Source organism: Chelonia mydas, chromosome 8 (assembly GCF_015237465.2).
Source record: "Chelonia mydas isolate rCheMyd1 chromosome 8, rCheMyd1.pri.v2, whole genome shotgun sequence".
Taxonomy (NCBI): Eukaryota; Metazoa; Chordata; order Testudines; family Cheloniidae; genus Chelonia; species Chelonia mydas.
Window position 1 is genome coordinate 24,844,224 of NC_057854.1, and position 15,555 is coordinate 24,859,778.

The following is a 15,555-nucleotide window of genomic DNA, read 5'->3' on the forward strand; positions in this document are numbered from 1 at the left end:
TAAAGTATTTTGATTCATAATATACTTTTGTAAATAAAAACAGAGATTTGGACTCATCAGTGAAAAAAAAAAAAACACAAAGTAAAACGTAACCACTGCAGCTGGTATTATTTACCCAGCAGAGGAAGATAGTAAAGAAACAAGGAGAAATGAATAAATTAGCTGATGGTACAGTTTGGTGGAGTTGTGAACACCACTCAAAAAGATAAAAAATATGAAGGGAATCTAGTGAGATTAAAAACACAATCAGAAAGAAAGGTGTTCTTGTAACGATACCAGACAAGGGTTTGAAAGATCTGGTTTCAATTCCAGCTCTGTGACTGTGGTCAAAAATTAAATATCTTGGTGTCTCAGTTCTCCAAAAATACTTCCTTTGTTTCTGCCACTCTTGTCCATATACATTCTAGACTCTTTAAAGCAGGTACTGATTCTTATTAGCTATCTGTTCAACACCTTGTATGGTGGGGCCCCAATCTGGGTGGGGACTTCTAGTCCCCAAATAATTATAATAATTAATAATAAATAAATAAGATCCAAGTAGGAGAAATGCACGTTTGTGGGAAAATAATCCAAATGCATATTCAGAGGGAACGAGAAATCTGCAAATCAGTAATGCTGAAAGAGACATAGGGTATGTCTATACTACAATTAGACATGCTAGGATGGCCCGTGCCAGCTGACTCGGGCTTGCAAGGCTTTGGCTAAGGGTTGGTTTGCCAAGTGTCTATTTTTTGACCGGAATACCTGGTCGAAAAGGGACACTGGCGGGTGAACTCCTGCTTTGGGAAGGCTAGCCTGCCAGCCTTGCCCCTTCCGCCCAGGCCCAGATCCCGAACACTCCGGAGCCCCGAAACCCCTCCCCCCGTGAGCCACCAGCCCCTTCCAGCCCTGAAGGCCCCCCCTCCCCAGCTAGTGCCGGGCCGAGCCGCCAGCGCCCCGAGTGTCAGCTTCTCCCGCCCCTGAAGGCCCTGCCCCCTGCCAAGCCACCAGCCCCAAAGCCCATAGCCAAGCCTCTTCACTCCGCTGTCTCTCCCTGTCCTGAGAAGGAGGGACGTGGAGAGCAGTGGGGACCTGGGGGTGGAGTGAAGGAGGTGGTGGGGGTCTTGGGGAAGGGGTGGGACCACTGCAGCTGAGGTGTCCGATGATGGGTTGGTGGCAGCACAGGGAAGGCTAAGCCTTCCTTGGCCTATTATACCCACCACCCAAGCTGGTCAGAATGGCTGACTGGGCTGTTAAAAGTCCGGTCAGTGGTGCAGCTGGACTAAGGCAGGCTCCCTACCTGGCTCCATTCGGCTCCCCAGAAGTGGCGACATGTCCCTCAGCTCCTATGTGGAAGTGTGGCCAGAGGGCTCCATGCGCTGGCCCCGCCCCAAGCGCTGATTCCGCAGCTTCCATTAGCCAGGAACCACAGCCAATGGAAGCTGCAGGGGTGGCGCCTGTGGGCAGAAGCAGCGAGCAACACAGAGCCTCCTAGTCACTGCTCCACCTAGGAGCTGCAGGGACATACCAGCCGCTTCTGGGAGCCACCTGAGATAAACGCCACCCGGAGCCCACACTCCGAACCCCAACCCTCCAAAATAAACAGCCCCTTAGCCCGCGCCCTTCAAGCCTGATTTAGCTGGCATGGGCCAGCCATGGGTTTTTAATTGCAGTGTAGACATTCCCCTAGTAGTGATTATGGAGAGAAAATTAAAGGAGAATTACCATTGGCTATAACAGAGTTCTGCATTTCCTCTTCTTTGTTGTACAGATAATACAGTTTCAGCATTATTCTGACAGGCCCTTACAGAGGTGCACAGAGTGAAGGGAGATTTCTGCATCCTTGTATGCTGTGCTGTCACAATGCAGTCCCAGCACCTGAAATACCAGTGACTGCTGCTGCTGTAATTCACTGCGGGTGCAAATACCTTCATAGGGCTGGGGAGAGTCAGTGTCATGACCAATGTTCCCTCTAATTTTTGACAGGCCATGTGCACAAAAAATTTCTTCTGTGCAAATTTTTGTGCTTCTGTGCAAATTCTTGTGCGCACGGTGTTTCGCCATGTGCGTGAGGTTTAGGATCTGTGTGCATGCGCACACGTGCACAGCTTAGAGGGAACAGTGGTCATGACCCTACTGCTTCCTTTTGCACTGTCCAGCAGAGCTATGCGGGTGGCATGCAGGAATAAGAAGCATCCCATGAAGCTAGGTAGTTGTAGGTGTGCTCACACTCTGTGCTGGGATCATGGGTAGGAGTTCTGACTCTGGATGCATTCAAAATACTGAGTTCTAAGCACTTAATGTTTACACACTCTATTCCTATGCTTTCTGAGCCATTAAAATCCTTTTTGGGCCTGATACAATGCCCACTGAAGCAAATAGAAATACACTTATTGACATCAGTAGCCTCTTGTTTATTTTTCTGGTTTGACCATGGAGTCTTTGCACAGTCAAAATTCCATTGACTTCAGTTCTTAGCATGTGTGGAATGAAGGATTTGTGTATGTATACCAGTGCCCTCTGCTGGATATAATGTGCGAAAGTGAAACCTGGCATTTGTGACTATAGCCCAAATCCTTTTCGGTTATGTTGTGTTGATTTAAATGCATTGGTGATCTTTTGGGAAGCAGAGGGGTAGGGTATATACTTCCAGATTTTTCTCATATTGTTAATACCCCCACTGCATGGCTGCAGGGTTTAACCCTCTCAGATCTGGTCTCTCGTTACATTTTTTTTAACATGCTAGTTAAGCACAGCTGTGCAGTGGGAGCAGTGTGGAATTGCACCCCACCAGTGGAAAGAGTCCTTGACAATGGTTCAAATCCTGATCTCCTGAGGCAAAATTCCTAATAGAGTTTGCCTTCAGGTGGTGGAGACAATGGGAGTTTGGGATGTACAGAAGCAGTTTTTCAATCATGCATTACATAGGGGCTAACACAGCAAGTGTGGAAATAGCGTTTAGGTTATACATGCTCAACAACTTTAATACAAGGAGTACTTGCGGCACCTTAGAGACTAACAAAGTCTCTAAGGTGCCGCAAGTACTCCTTTTGTTTTTGTGAATACAGACTAACACGGCTGCTACTCTGAAACTTTAATACACAAATCCAGAATGCCATGCACTGGGACAATACATCCTAATGCCTTTACAATTCCTTAAATTTATCTACAGAGAAATATTTTTCTTATTTATTGAAATGCATATATAACAAAGCAAACATTAAGAAATTCACATTTTCATGGTGAAAATGCTGTGTACAACTTTGTTCCTTTTTGATTCCTTGCTGTCATGTAAAGTTATGAAGTCATTTTAGTTAATTTTAACTATAATTCATCACCATTGCAGCAGGAGGTTATGCAAAGCTTCATTTACGGTCTTCTGTCATATTAGTGAGCAAAGTATATTTCTTCAAATGTAGTCTTCATTGACATTGCAAATAAACAGTAGGGTAACTTTGCTTGTGACCAAATTAAAGTTTTTTTCCCCCTTGGAATCTTAATGAATTTTAAACTGTCTCAGTTTTACTTTTTAATTACAGTGAAATGTGCACTTACTTGAGCTGATTAAAAATTGATTTGCCCATCCTTTGAGTTAAAGTTTTATTTCCAAATGCCTGAATTAGAAGGAATTTATTTAGAGTATGGGCTGAATCTTCAGGAAGCAAAAGGACTGTACATGTTACATTTATAAGTTAGAAATGTGGTCCATTTTCTTATCTGTTTGTTCTTTATTTTTCTTTACTTGATGAGGTAGCCAGGATATTCTTTCTGCAACTTGTCATATGATGCCTGGATCTGAGTATTAATTAATTAATTTTTATTTAGGAATTATGCACTTGTATAACAATTTCATTCTGTGGATTAAGAAAAGACCTCCTTGAGTGCATTGTTCCGACATGAGCATCTATCCACTTCCTAGTGGTAGTAGATATCCAGGCCTTTACAGGTCAGCTTCCCAGTGGAAAATAAATCAGTGATACAGAGTCTGGGTGTAATCTAGTGTAACTTGTTTTATTTACACATATAAAACAGAGGTGGTCATAATGAAGAGGAGTCATTAGCATAAGTTACTGCAGACTCTCTCTCCATATATTTGGTGTGGAAAGAGAGTCTGCCACAGCCCAGTCAATCCCTCAACCTGCTAACTCTTTAGAGCCAAACTCAACAGAGGCAATTGCACAGAATTGGGGAACACCATTCTGTCCTATGCACCTCTCCTTCCTAGATGCAAAAATACAGTTTTCTATCCACAGGCATCTGCAGAGGGCAGATGAATCCCACATACAAGAACCTCAGCCCAACACTGATGTCCAATTCCCAGAGTGCAACACACAGCACCTCTAGAACTGCCTCTAATTAGAGACCAAGCAGAAAGCAGACTCTCCTGCTGCTCATTACATCTCCTCTCTGCAGAAGCTGCCACTACACAGTAGTAAAATAGCACAGTATGTCTCTCTAAGACTGACCATTTGCTCACATTCTAGGAAAAATAACTTTGAAGACAATGTGATGTCTGTTATAAGAGTATTTTTCAATGGTGTATTTACACTGTATTATTTACCTGTATAAGTTACCCAGTCAGGAAACAATATCATGTGATTTATGTAACTAGCCAACACAATGTGAATTGCTTGTTGCAAATATTAACAGCAACCCATAGGCAGAAATGAATTTATTGTATACAATCTCTTAAATTTAAGAGCAGCTGCTATTTTGTCCTTTCCAAAAGGAGTTACTGAAGTCAAGTCCAATGAGCAGCTAATGAGACCACAAAATAACTCATAAGCTCCCCTCAGTAAGAAATTCTAAATTCTGTTACTGGAAGGAAAGCAGCTTAAATAAATAGAAAGATAAGGATAGAGAGTTGGAAGACATCATTGCGGAGGAGATTGGATAATCTCAAGGTATTTCATGCCTCACATCTAACAACTGCTGAAGTTATGGTGTCAAAGGTGAAATAATTCTGGATCATAAATTGCTACATGTACTGCATGTCAAAATATTTCAGTTAGCAACATTCTCACCTCTGGGCCAGAATGCTGTGAGTTCATATTTCCCTATTAGGCTTTGGGGTTCCATCTTAAAAATAACAGGGCCAAATTCTGCCCTTAGTAACACCATTCAAACCCATTTACTTCATTGCAATTACATGGTATGATTGAGGTCAATTGTACCATGCTCCAGACCAATGGCAGATTACTTCCCTGCTTGCCCCACGAGGCACAATTTGTTAATGGTTTGTTCCAAGTGCAGTGCAGCTATGTGCTCCTCCCTATTCAGGGAAAATTGTTAAATCACAACCTAGCCCAAAATCTTATCCAATACTTTTTGATGCTTTTTAGGACTGTACAGTACTTTCATGGAAGGTGCCACTGGGGGGTGCTGTTACATCTTTTCTTCAGAGTTGTTTTTTGTAACTTGCAAGTAAATGTTCAGCCTTGGGAAGCCATGCTATGTGTTGTTTTTAGATTTGGTTATGCAAGGTTCCAGGTAGAGGGTGCTGTACCAGCAGTAGGGAGGTTTTCTCACTGCCTTAGTCTCTGACTAGAGTCAATTCTGGAGGTAGAGTTGCTCCTTTGGAACTGGGCATTGGTGTTGAGATTCTGAAGAAAGAGTTCTCCCTGAATGCTGTTGACCATCTCTGTTCTAAGACTGTTGCCTATGGGTAAATTAAACAAGTTACATGTAGAATATAGCCAGTCTCCCTGTCACTGATCTCTCCACCACTGTGAAGCTGACCATCAGGGTCTCAGATATCTGCTGCCACTTGGCAGAGAGGTGACACTGGAGTCAGACCAGAATGCTGCTGGTGTCAGAAGAAAGGGCAAGAGGATGCTGATGTGTGTTTGAGAGCTAATACTATATATTACTTTTTCCATCCTAATGCCTGATTCTGCTTATTCATATTGAGTAGTGCCATATTACACTTTAAATCAATTGAACTATGTATAAAATGAATTATGGTGTTAGAATCTGTCCCTACATTAATAGACGTAAGCTGATTTCTGATGTATATGCATTTTATTTCAGTCGCCACAATTTTGAATAAGGTGGGGTTTAAAGGGGATTTGATATTGTATTAAGCCACTGTGTAAATAATGTGGATATCAATTATAATTTGTTTATACCTTATTACTCCTTTAGTTTTAGGTAATCTATTAAACATACAGTAATACCAACTGCTTTTTTTCTGCTCATGAAAATACAACACACATAATATCTCTGCGTTTGGGATAATATATCTAATCATAACCCCCAAATCATATAAATTGTGCACTTTCTTAAATAAATGTATGAATTCATAAATGGGAGATGTACATATTTATAGTTGCTGGGCTAAATCTTGCTGTGATATATTCTGTTCGGCTGCATCAAATAATATCCAAATATCAAGTCTCATAAACCACCAAAGCAATTACAACTATGATTTTCTCAATATTGCAGATTTTTATTACAGCTTTTGGAACAGCTCAGCATTCAAGATTCCCTGCTCCCCATCCCAATATACATCTAAAAATACATTTTAGTTTAATTACATTGGGTTAAGGGTATTTTTTTTTGACATTTACTCAAAAGCTTTTTACTAAATCCAGAGAGAGAAGGGTGCTTGTGGGGCAAGGGGCTGGGGATTAAAGATATTTAATAGGTATTGGACAAGATGTACTCTTGTGTTGCATGGTACATCAAAAGTATGCCATCTGAGCAGGGAGCAACTCATTGGGTCCAGTACTGCTTCTATTTCAAAATTTTAGTCCACTGTACCAGAACAGTTTTAGGCAAAGATTTTCAAAGGCATAAATAGGAGTTAGGTGCCCAACTCTTAATGGCAATCAATGGAATTTGGATGTCTAACTCCTCTGGGCTCCATTGGAAATGATTGCTTTAGGTTTTGTACAACCATTCATGCTCAAGGAATCTCAAAGTGCTGTTAAAAGTAGTGATGACTTTGATACTGTATAAGCAAAGAGAAAAGCTGCTATAAATTCTATTGGAACATGGGCTAGAGTCTGATCCAGCTCACATGCAATCAATGGAAAGATTTCCAGTGAGTTTATTGTTCATTGGATTGGGCTCTTAATGAGAGAGGAGGAGATGGCCACATGATTAGGCTGTTTCTCATAAAAATGTTTTATGGCCGTCTACTGGTAGAAGTGACCATTATTTATAACTTCTCAGGCGAAGCCTAAATATTCATTTAAGTTAATCAGAAATAATTCACTTCAATGGTACTACACTGATTTATGCCAGCTGAAGATCTGAAATCAGCAGAGATATAGCACTAGAGTGGAATAATGTTGATTGTAGATTTAAAAGAGTTAGTTATAGAACAAATAGTTTATTTTCATTAAGAATTAATAATTCATGCACCTCAATAAGGCAGTGATGGTTTTGTCTTTTACACATAGAATAAACAATTATAAAAAAAAATGCTGTCTGCAATCGTAAATTAACGCATTCCTTTTCGTAAAAGGTTTGAGTTGCAAAGCTGTGTTTTCAAAGCAAGTACTGAAAGGTAATATAAATGAAATTGTTAACTTGAGTTCTATTTAAAATGATAATAAAAATAAAACAAAACACTTCTAATGAGTTTGGATTACCAAGATTTCTACTTTTCACTTTAGCCAAGAGAAGCCACAAAAAGTTAGTTTCAATGACTAGTCAAAATAAAGTAGAAGCCAAAGCTACATAGAAAATCCTGATGCTACCAGTCTTATTGTATTATAGTTGAAAGCATCCAACTCAAGCTCATGAGCTTGACTTCAGATTTAATTCTAGATGTCCTTTCCCTTATACACATGTGAATAAATAGGAAAATGATTTTTGTTAGCTAGATCTCTGGTTTAAGCAGAAATGCAATCAGCATGGTACCTAAGTGTTGTGTGTACACTATCTAACTCAATTTTCTCAGCATTATTTAGACATGCTCAGTGCTTTCACCTGATAGAAAGTCTTCCCACCCATACCAATTAATCTAATCCTGCGATTTCATTCTACCCAGTCGTCCTTGAATCTTCTCTTGTTCTCCTCTGTACGCTGCTCATTTGAATTAGTTTGAATCCCTTCCCAGAAAGTGTTTGTAATCTAAAAGTTGTCTTAATTGGTTTGGTCCTGTTTTTCCAGGTTTTTTAATTCCCCAGGTGACATAAATGGATTTCCAGACTTTTTTTAATAGGTTGCTATAGAAGCTGAAGCAAGGTATCAGGTGGAGAGACAATCTTTGATGAACAGGTCCTCTGAGCTCAGAAGGAACTCAGCGTTTCATATGCAGGAATTAAATAGGTACAGAAAATATATCGTGAAGGTCCATTCAGAATTACTATATCATGATCTCACCATAAATGGGATTATTTTTAAATATACCTGTGTGACAGAGGCAAGGCTCACTCAATAGAAAGGCCATATGGGGTCTAGTCTTACCTTATGACTTGTGTTCTCCCCACATGTGACTTGTATTAGCACTAATTGGAGTTGCATAAATCTACTGAGAATTATACAATAGATACACCCACACGAATGGGGCAGACTCTCTTGTGATACTCCTCAGGTCCAAGGATTGTGATTGAGAGGTACCTCACCACCACCTGCCCTTAGCACAAAGAAATTTTGTCTGTGCCTGCTATGGATCAGTTCCCTGAAACCACCAGCCTCTGGCAGCACAAGCACTGCCTTCCAAACCTGTGCAGGCCTCACCCTCTGTGTACAGGTAGTGATAGGCTCACACTAACTTCCGAGTCCTTGGAGAGTTCCCAGCAGCATCCAGCCCCTTATCCACTGAACACTCTGAGAATTACCAGGCCTGCTGTTCCCAAAGAAACAATACGCGCCAGCTTGTAAGATTCAACTTAGGATCACCACTTTGTTTAATACCACAGCAGTTAAATATATTTATAGAGAAAAGAAGAATAAGTTTATTACCCCAAAACAGAGGCTCAAGTGGTAGTGAGTAAGAATATTGGAAACAAATGGTTACATATAAAACAAAATCATAATATGCTTTCCAGAGACTACATTTAACTAAGAGGTTAACCTCCTGTCTAAAGAAGATTATCTGACCCAAAGTTCTGCAGAGACTTTTCAAGCAAGCCTGGTTGAGAACGGTTATTTCATACAACACTCCTGCTGTCCGTTTACTTCCTCTGTGAAGTTGACAGGGTGTTTTCTTTGTCCCCCAGATACATAGTAGCAAAGGCTTTGAAGTGCACTTCAAAATAGCATTCTACCCTCCCTTTCCAAACACCCCACCAGTAGTTTTTCTCCTCCTCTTCGCCCTGGTCTACACTAGGACTTTAGGTCGAATTTAGCAGCATTAAATCGATGTAAACCTGCACCCGTCCACACGATGAAGCCCTTTATTTCGACTTAAAGGGCTCTTAAAATCAATTTCCTTACTCCACCCCTGACAAGTGGATTAGCGCTTAAATCGGCCTTGCCGGCTTGAATTTGGGGTACTGTGGACACAATTCGACGGTAATGGCCTCCGGGAGCTGTCCCAGAGTGCTCCATTGTGACCGCTCTGGACAGCACTCTCAACTCAGATGCACTGGCCAGGTAGACAGGAAAAGAACCGCGAACTTTTGAATCTCATTTCCTGTTTGGCCAGCATGGCAAGCTTCAGGTGACCATGCAGAGCTCATCAGCGGAGGTGACCATGATGGAGTCCCAGAAGCGCAAAAGAGCTCCAGCATGGACCGAACGGGAGGTACGGGATCTGATCGCTGTATGGGGAGAGGAATCCGTGCTATCAGAACTCCGTTCCAGTTTTCGAAATGCCAAAACCTTTGTCAAAATCTCCCAGGGCATGAAGGACAGAGGCCATAACAGGGACCCGAAGCAGTGCCGCATGAAACTGAAGGAGCTGAGGCAAGCCTACCAGAAAACCAGAGAGGCGAACGGCCGCTCCGGGTCAGAGCCCCAAACATGCCGCTTCTATGATGAGCTGCATGCCATTTTAGGGGGTTCAGCCACCACTACCCCAGCCGTGTTGTTTGACTCCTTCAATGGAGATGGAGGCAATACGGAAGCAGGTTTTGGGGACGAAGAAGATGATGATGATGATGAGATTGTAGATAGCTCACAGCAAGCAAGCGGAGAAACCGGTTTTCCCGACAGCCAGGAACTGTTTCTCACCCTGGACCTGGAGCCAGTACCCCCCGAACCCACCCAAGGCTGCCTCCTCGACCGAGCAGGTGGAGAAGGGACCTCCGGTGAGTGTACCTTTTAAAATACTATACATGGTTTAAAAGCAAGCATGTGAAAGGATTACTTTGCCCTGGCATTCGCGGCTTTCCTGGATGTACTCCCAAAGCCTTTGCAAAAGGTTTCTGGGAAGGGCAGCCTTATTGCATCCTTCATGGTAGGACACTTTACCACTCCAGGCCAGTAACATGTACTCGGGAATCATTGTACAACAAAGCATTGCAGTGTATGTTTGCTGGCGTTCAAACAACATCCGTTCTTTATCTTTCTGTGTTATCCTCAGGAAAGTGAGATATCATTCATGGTCACCTGGTTGAAATAGAGTGCTTTTCTTCAGGGGACACTCAGAGGAGCCCGTTCCTGCTGGGCTGTTTGCCTGTGGCTAAACAGAAATGTTCCCCGCTGTTAGCCACAGGGAGGGGGGAGGGTTGAGAGGGTAGCCACGCGGTGGGGGGAGGCAAAATGTGACCTTGTAACGAAAGCACGTGTGCTATGTATGTAATGTTAACAGCAAGGTTTACCCTGAAAGAGTGTAGCCATTGTTTTATAAAATGTGTCTTTTTAAATACTGCTGTCCCTTTTTTCTCTCCACCAGCTGCATGTGTTTCAATGATCACAGGATCTTCTCCTTCCCAGAGGCTAGTGAAGATTAGAAAGAAAAAAAAATGCACTCGAGATGAAATGTTCTCCGAGCTCATGCTGTCCTCCCACACTGACAGAGCACAGACAAATGCATGGAGGCAAATAATGTCAGAGTGCAGGAAAGCACAAAATGACTGGGAGGAGAGGTGGCGGGATGAAGAGAGTAAGTGGCGGGCTGAAGACAGGGCTGAAGCTCAAATGTGGCGGCAGCATGATGAGAGGAGACAGGATTCAATGCTGAGGCTGCTGGAGGACCAAACCAGTATGCTCCAGTGTATGGTTGAGCTGCAGGAAAGGCAGCTGGAGCACAGACTGCCACTACAGCCCCTGTGTAACCAACCGCCCTCCTCCCCAAGTTCCATAGCCTCCACACCCAGACGTCCAAGAACGCGGTGGGGGGCCACCGGCCAACCAGCCACTCCGCCACAGAGGATTGCCCAAAAAAAAGAAGGCTGGCATTCAATAAATTTTAAAGTTGTAAACTTTTAAAGTGCTGTGTGGCATTTTCCTTCCCTCCTCCACCACCCCTCCTGGGCTACCTTGGTAGTCATCCCCCTGTTTGTGTGATGAATGAATAAAGAATGCATGAATGTGAAGCAACAATGACTTTATTGCCTCTGCAAGCAGTGATCGAAGGGAGGAGGGGAGGGTGGTTAGCTTACAGGGAAGTAGAGTGAACCAAGGGGTGGGGGGTTTCATCAAGGAGAAACAAACAGAACTTTCACACCGTAGCCTGGCCAGTCATGAAACTGGTTTTCAAAGCTTCTCTGATGCGTACCGCGCCCTCCTGTGCTCTTCTAACCGCCCTAGTGTCTGGCTATGTGTAACCAGCAGCCAGGCGATTTGCCTCAACCTCCCACCCCACCATAAACGTCTCCCCCTTACTCTCACAGATATTGTGGAGCACACAGCAAGCAGTAATAACAGTGGGAATATTGGTTTCGCTGAGGTCTAAGTGAGTCAGTAAACTGCGCCAGCGCGCCTTTAAACGTCCAAATGCACATTCTACCACCATTCTGCACTTGCTCAGCCTGTAGTTGAACAGCTCCTGACTACTGTCCAGGCTGCTTGTGTACGGCTTCATGAGCCATGGCATTAAGGGGTAGGCTGGGTCCCCAAGGATACATATAGGCATTTCAACATCCCCAACAGTTATTTTCTGGTCTGGGAATAAAGTCCCTTCCTGCAGCTTTTGAAACATACCAGAGTTCCTGAAGATGCGAGCATCATGCACCTTTTCCGGCCATCCCACATTGATGTTGGTGAAACGTCCCTTGTGATCCACCAGAGCTTGCAGCACTATTGAAAAGTACCCCTTGCGGTTTATGTACTCGCCGGCTTAGTGCTCCGGTGCCAAGATAGGGATATGGGTTCCGTCTATGGCCCCACCACAGTTGGGGAATCCCATTGCAGCAAAGCCATCCACTATGACTTGCACATATCCCAGGGTCACTACCCTTGATATCAGCAGATCTTTGATTGCATGGGCTACTTGCATCACAGCAGCCCCAACAGTAGATTTGCCCACCCCAAATTGATTCCCAACTGACCGGTAGCTGTCTGGCGTTGCAAGCTTCCACAGGGCTATCGCCACTCGCTTCTCAACTGGGAGGGCTGCTCTCATCTTGGTATTCATGCGCTTCAGGGCAGGGGAAAGCAAGTCACAAAGTTCCATGAAAGTGCCCTTAAACATGCGAAAGTTTTGCAGCCACTGGGAATCGTCCCAGACCTGCAACACTATGCGGTCCCACCAGTCTGTGCTTGTTTCCCGAGCCCAGAATCGGCATTCCACAGCATGAACCTGCCCCATTAGCACCATGATGCATGCATTGGCAGGGCCCATGCTTTCAGAGAAATCTGTGTCCATGTCCTGATCACTCACATGACCGCGCTGACGTCGCCTCCTCGCCCGGTATCGCTTTGCCAGGTTCTGGTGCTGCATATACTGCTGGATAATGCGTGTGGTGTTTAATGTGCTCCTAATTGCCAAAGTGAGCTGAGTGGCCTCCATGCTTGCCTTGGTATGGCGTCCGCACAGAAAAAAGGCACGGAACGATTGTCTGCCGTTGCTCTGACGGAGGGAGGGGCGACTGACCACACGGCTTACAGGGTTGGCTTCAGGGAGCTAAAATCAACAAAGGGGGTGGCTTTACATCAAGGAGTATTTCAGGCAGGACTTCACGGAGGGTTCCAATAAGAAATGGTGCACCTAAGTTATTGTTCTTATTGGAACAAGGAGGTTAGCCTGGCCTCTGATTGATACATGGCTAGATTTACCTCCCTGCACCTTCTCTGTGAGTGACTGCAGTGTGACCTAGACGAATGAGTCCCCTAGACAGGGGAGGGGGGGAAGCAAATGAGTACAAAACAAATCTGGTCTATTTCTTGTTTTGATCCACTCCATCTATCTTTTACATCTTTGACTGGCAGCAGACGGTGCAGAAGGACTGCATGCCATCCACATCTCATGGCTGCTCAGCAGAAGATGGTACAGTATGACTGCTAGCCATCATCATCTCTTGCCTGCCCGGCAGAAGATGGTACAATACGACTGCTAGCCATCGTCATCTCTTGCCTGCCTGGCAGAAGATGGTACAGTACGACTGCTAGCAATCCGTATCGCCTTCCTGCTCACCATAAGACGGTTCAATAGGACTGACTGCAGGATTAAAGAGAATGACCTGGTCAAGTCACTCCAAATTTAGTCCCTGAGCCCATGTCTGCCCAGGCGCTCCCAGCCGACGTGGCCAGGAGCACCTCGGACACGACGAGGACGGCTACCAGTCGTATTGCACCGTCTGCTGCCAGAAGGCAATGGGTTGCTGCTACTGTGTAACAATGCCATACCGCGTCTGCCAGCACCCAGGAGACATAGGGTGACGGTTACCTGAGCGGGCTTCATGCTTGCGGTGGTATGGCGTCTGCACAGGTAACTCAGGAAAAAAGGCGCGAAACGATTGTCTGCCCTTGCTTTCACGGAGGGAGGGAGGGAAGGGGGGCCTGACGATGATGTACCCAGAACCACCCGCGACAATGTTTTAGCCCCATCAGGCATTGGGATCTCAACCCAGAATTCCAATGGGCAGCGGAGACTGCGGGAACTGTGGGATAGCTGTCCACAGTGCAACGCTCCGGGAGTCGACTCTAGCCTCGGTACTGTGGAAGCACTCCACCGAGTTAATGCACTTAGAGCATTTTCTGTGGGGACACACACACTCGAATATATAAAACCGATTTCTAAAAAAACGACTTCTATAAATTCGACCTTATTCCGTAGTGTAGACATACCCTTAGTTTCTTTCTTTACAATCCTTCATTAACATTCAGTTCAGACTGGTGGTGGGACATCTATTGTGACCTACACAATACTTAAATGACATGTAAACAGCCAACTATATAAGCATTTGTTGTCTGACAGGAAACTTGTTTTCCACATTTGCTGGTGACCGGTCCCTGGACACAGACCTTATATTTTTCAGAGTATGTACTGTGAGGGTTACCCCATAAGGCTTTATGGAAATATACTTATGAATGTACATATAACATGACTAGAATGTATTTTACGCTGCATATGCCGTGTAACATATCTCTGTAAAGGTTATGATCTACTGGATCTATCACTCCTATGTGTGTGCATGTATCATTTTTGTATTCGAAGTTATGAATATTGGCTGCATACTTGTTTGATTCTGAGTAGGTTTTAGTGAAGCAGTTGGTCAGCTTCCTGAGAAAAGACTATTCTCAGTAAGTGCCCAATCAAGAAGACCTTAAGCCAACAATGAACTTGGAGGATCTGGATTGAGTAATGTGGTTTATGTAAATGAAATGAGAGATCTGGTAAATAAGTGGGTGAGGGAGAAAGGCATTACAAGATTTGAAGGAAAGTGTGATTTGGTTACTCAGGAACAATTCCTGAATACGTGCAGTGATGATGTAAAACAGTATTTGTGGGACAAAAAGGCAGATGCAGTGGGTGAATTAGCTGGGTTTGCAGACCCTTATGCGCAACCACAGGCTGCAATTAAATATAAACCACTGGCAGAGGGGTACAGGGTTGGGGGGAAGCAGAATCACCTTTTTGCCCCTGGGAAAAAGGAAGCTGGGCGTTCACCTCCCCGTTCCCCTGTTACTCATCCCAAATTTCCTATACAAGCAGAGGAGCCCACGAGGTGCTCTCATTGTAAGTCCACTGAGCACCTGAGGAATAAGTGTCCTTTGCTGACTGGAAGCAGGCAGCAAGTAAAACATGAAGCTGCTACTTCTCAGAGCCAGGCTGTGGCCTCTTTCCACCCAGGATTTGTAAAGCTTGCTTCCACACAACCAAGCAATGAGCATATGCTGTTAAAATCAATGGTGAAGTGCTTCGTGGATTGAGGGACACAGGTGCTGGGATTTCTGTGGTCAGGAGGGACCTGATCCAGGAGAAGGATTTGTTGCCAGGTAAAATGGCCGAATTAGAACCGGTGGGAGGTTACAAATTCTTTGCACCTTTAGCTAAAGTACACATGCAAACTAAGGATTTGCAGGCTGAACTGACTGTTGCCATGGTGGCACACAATTTTGCATCGTTTCTACTGGGGAATGATTTCTTTAATGTGGCAGAATCTGTCCCAGGGTTGGTTAGCAGTGAGAAGGAATCTTGTGCTAAAAGCCCTAGTGGGGGGGGGGGGGGGGGTTAAAGTCACATGGACTGCTGAGGGAATAGGAGGGTGTCTCTTAGATTCCTCTGTAGCAGTA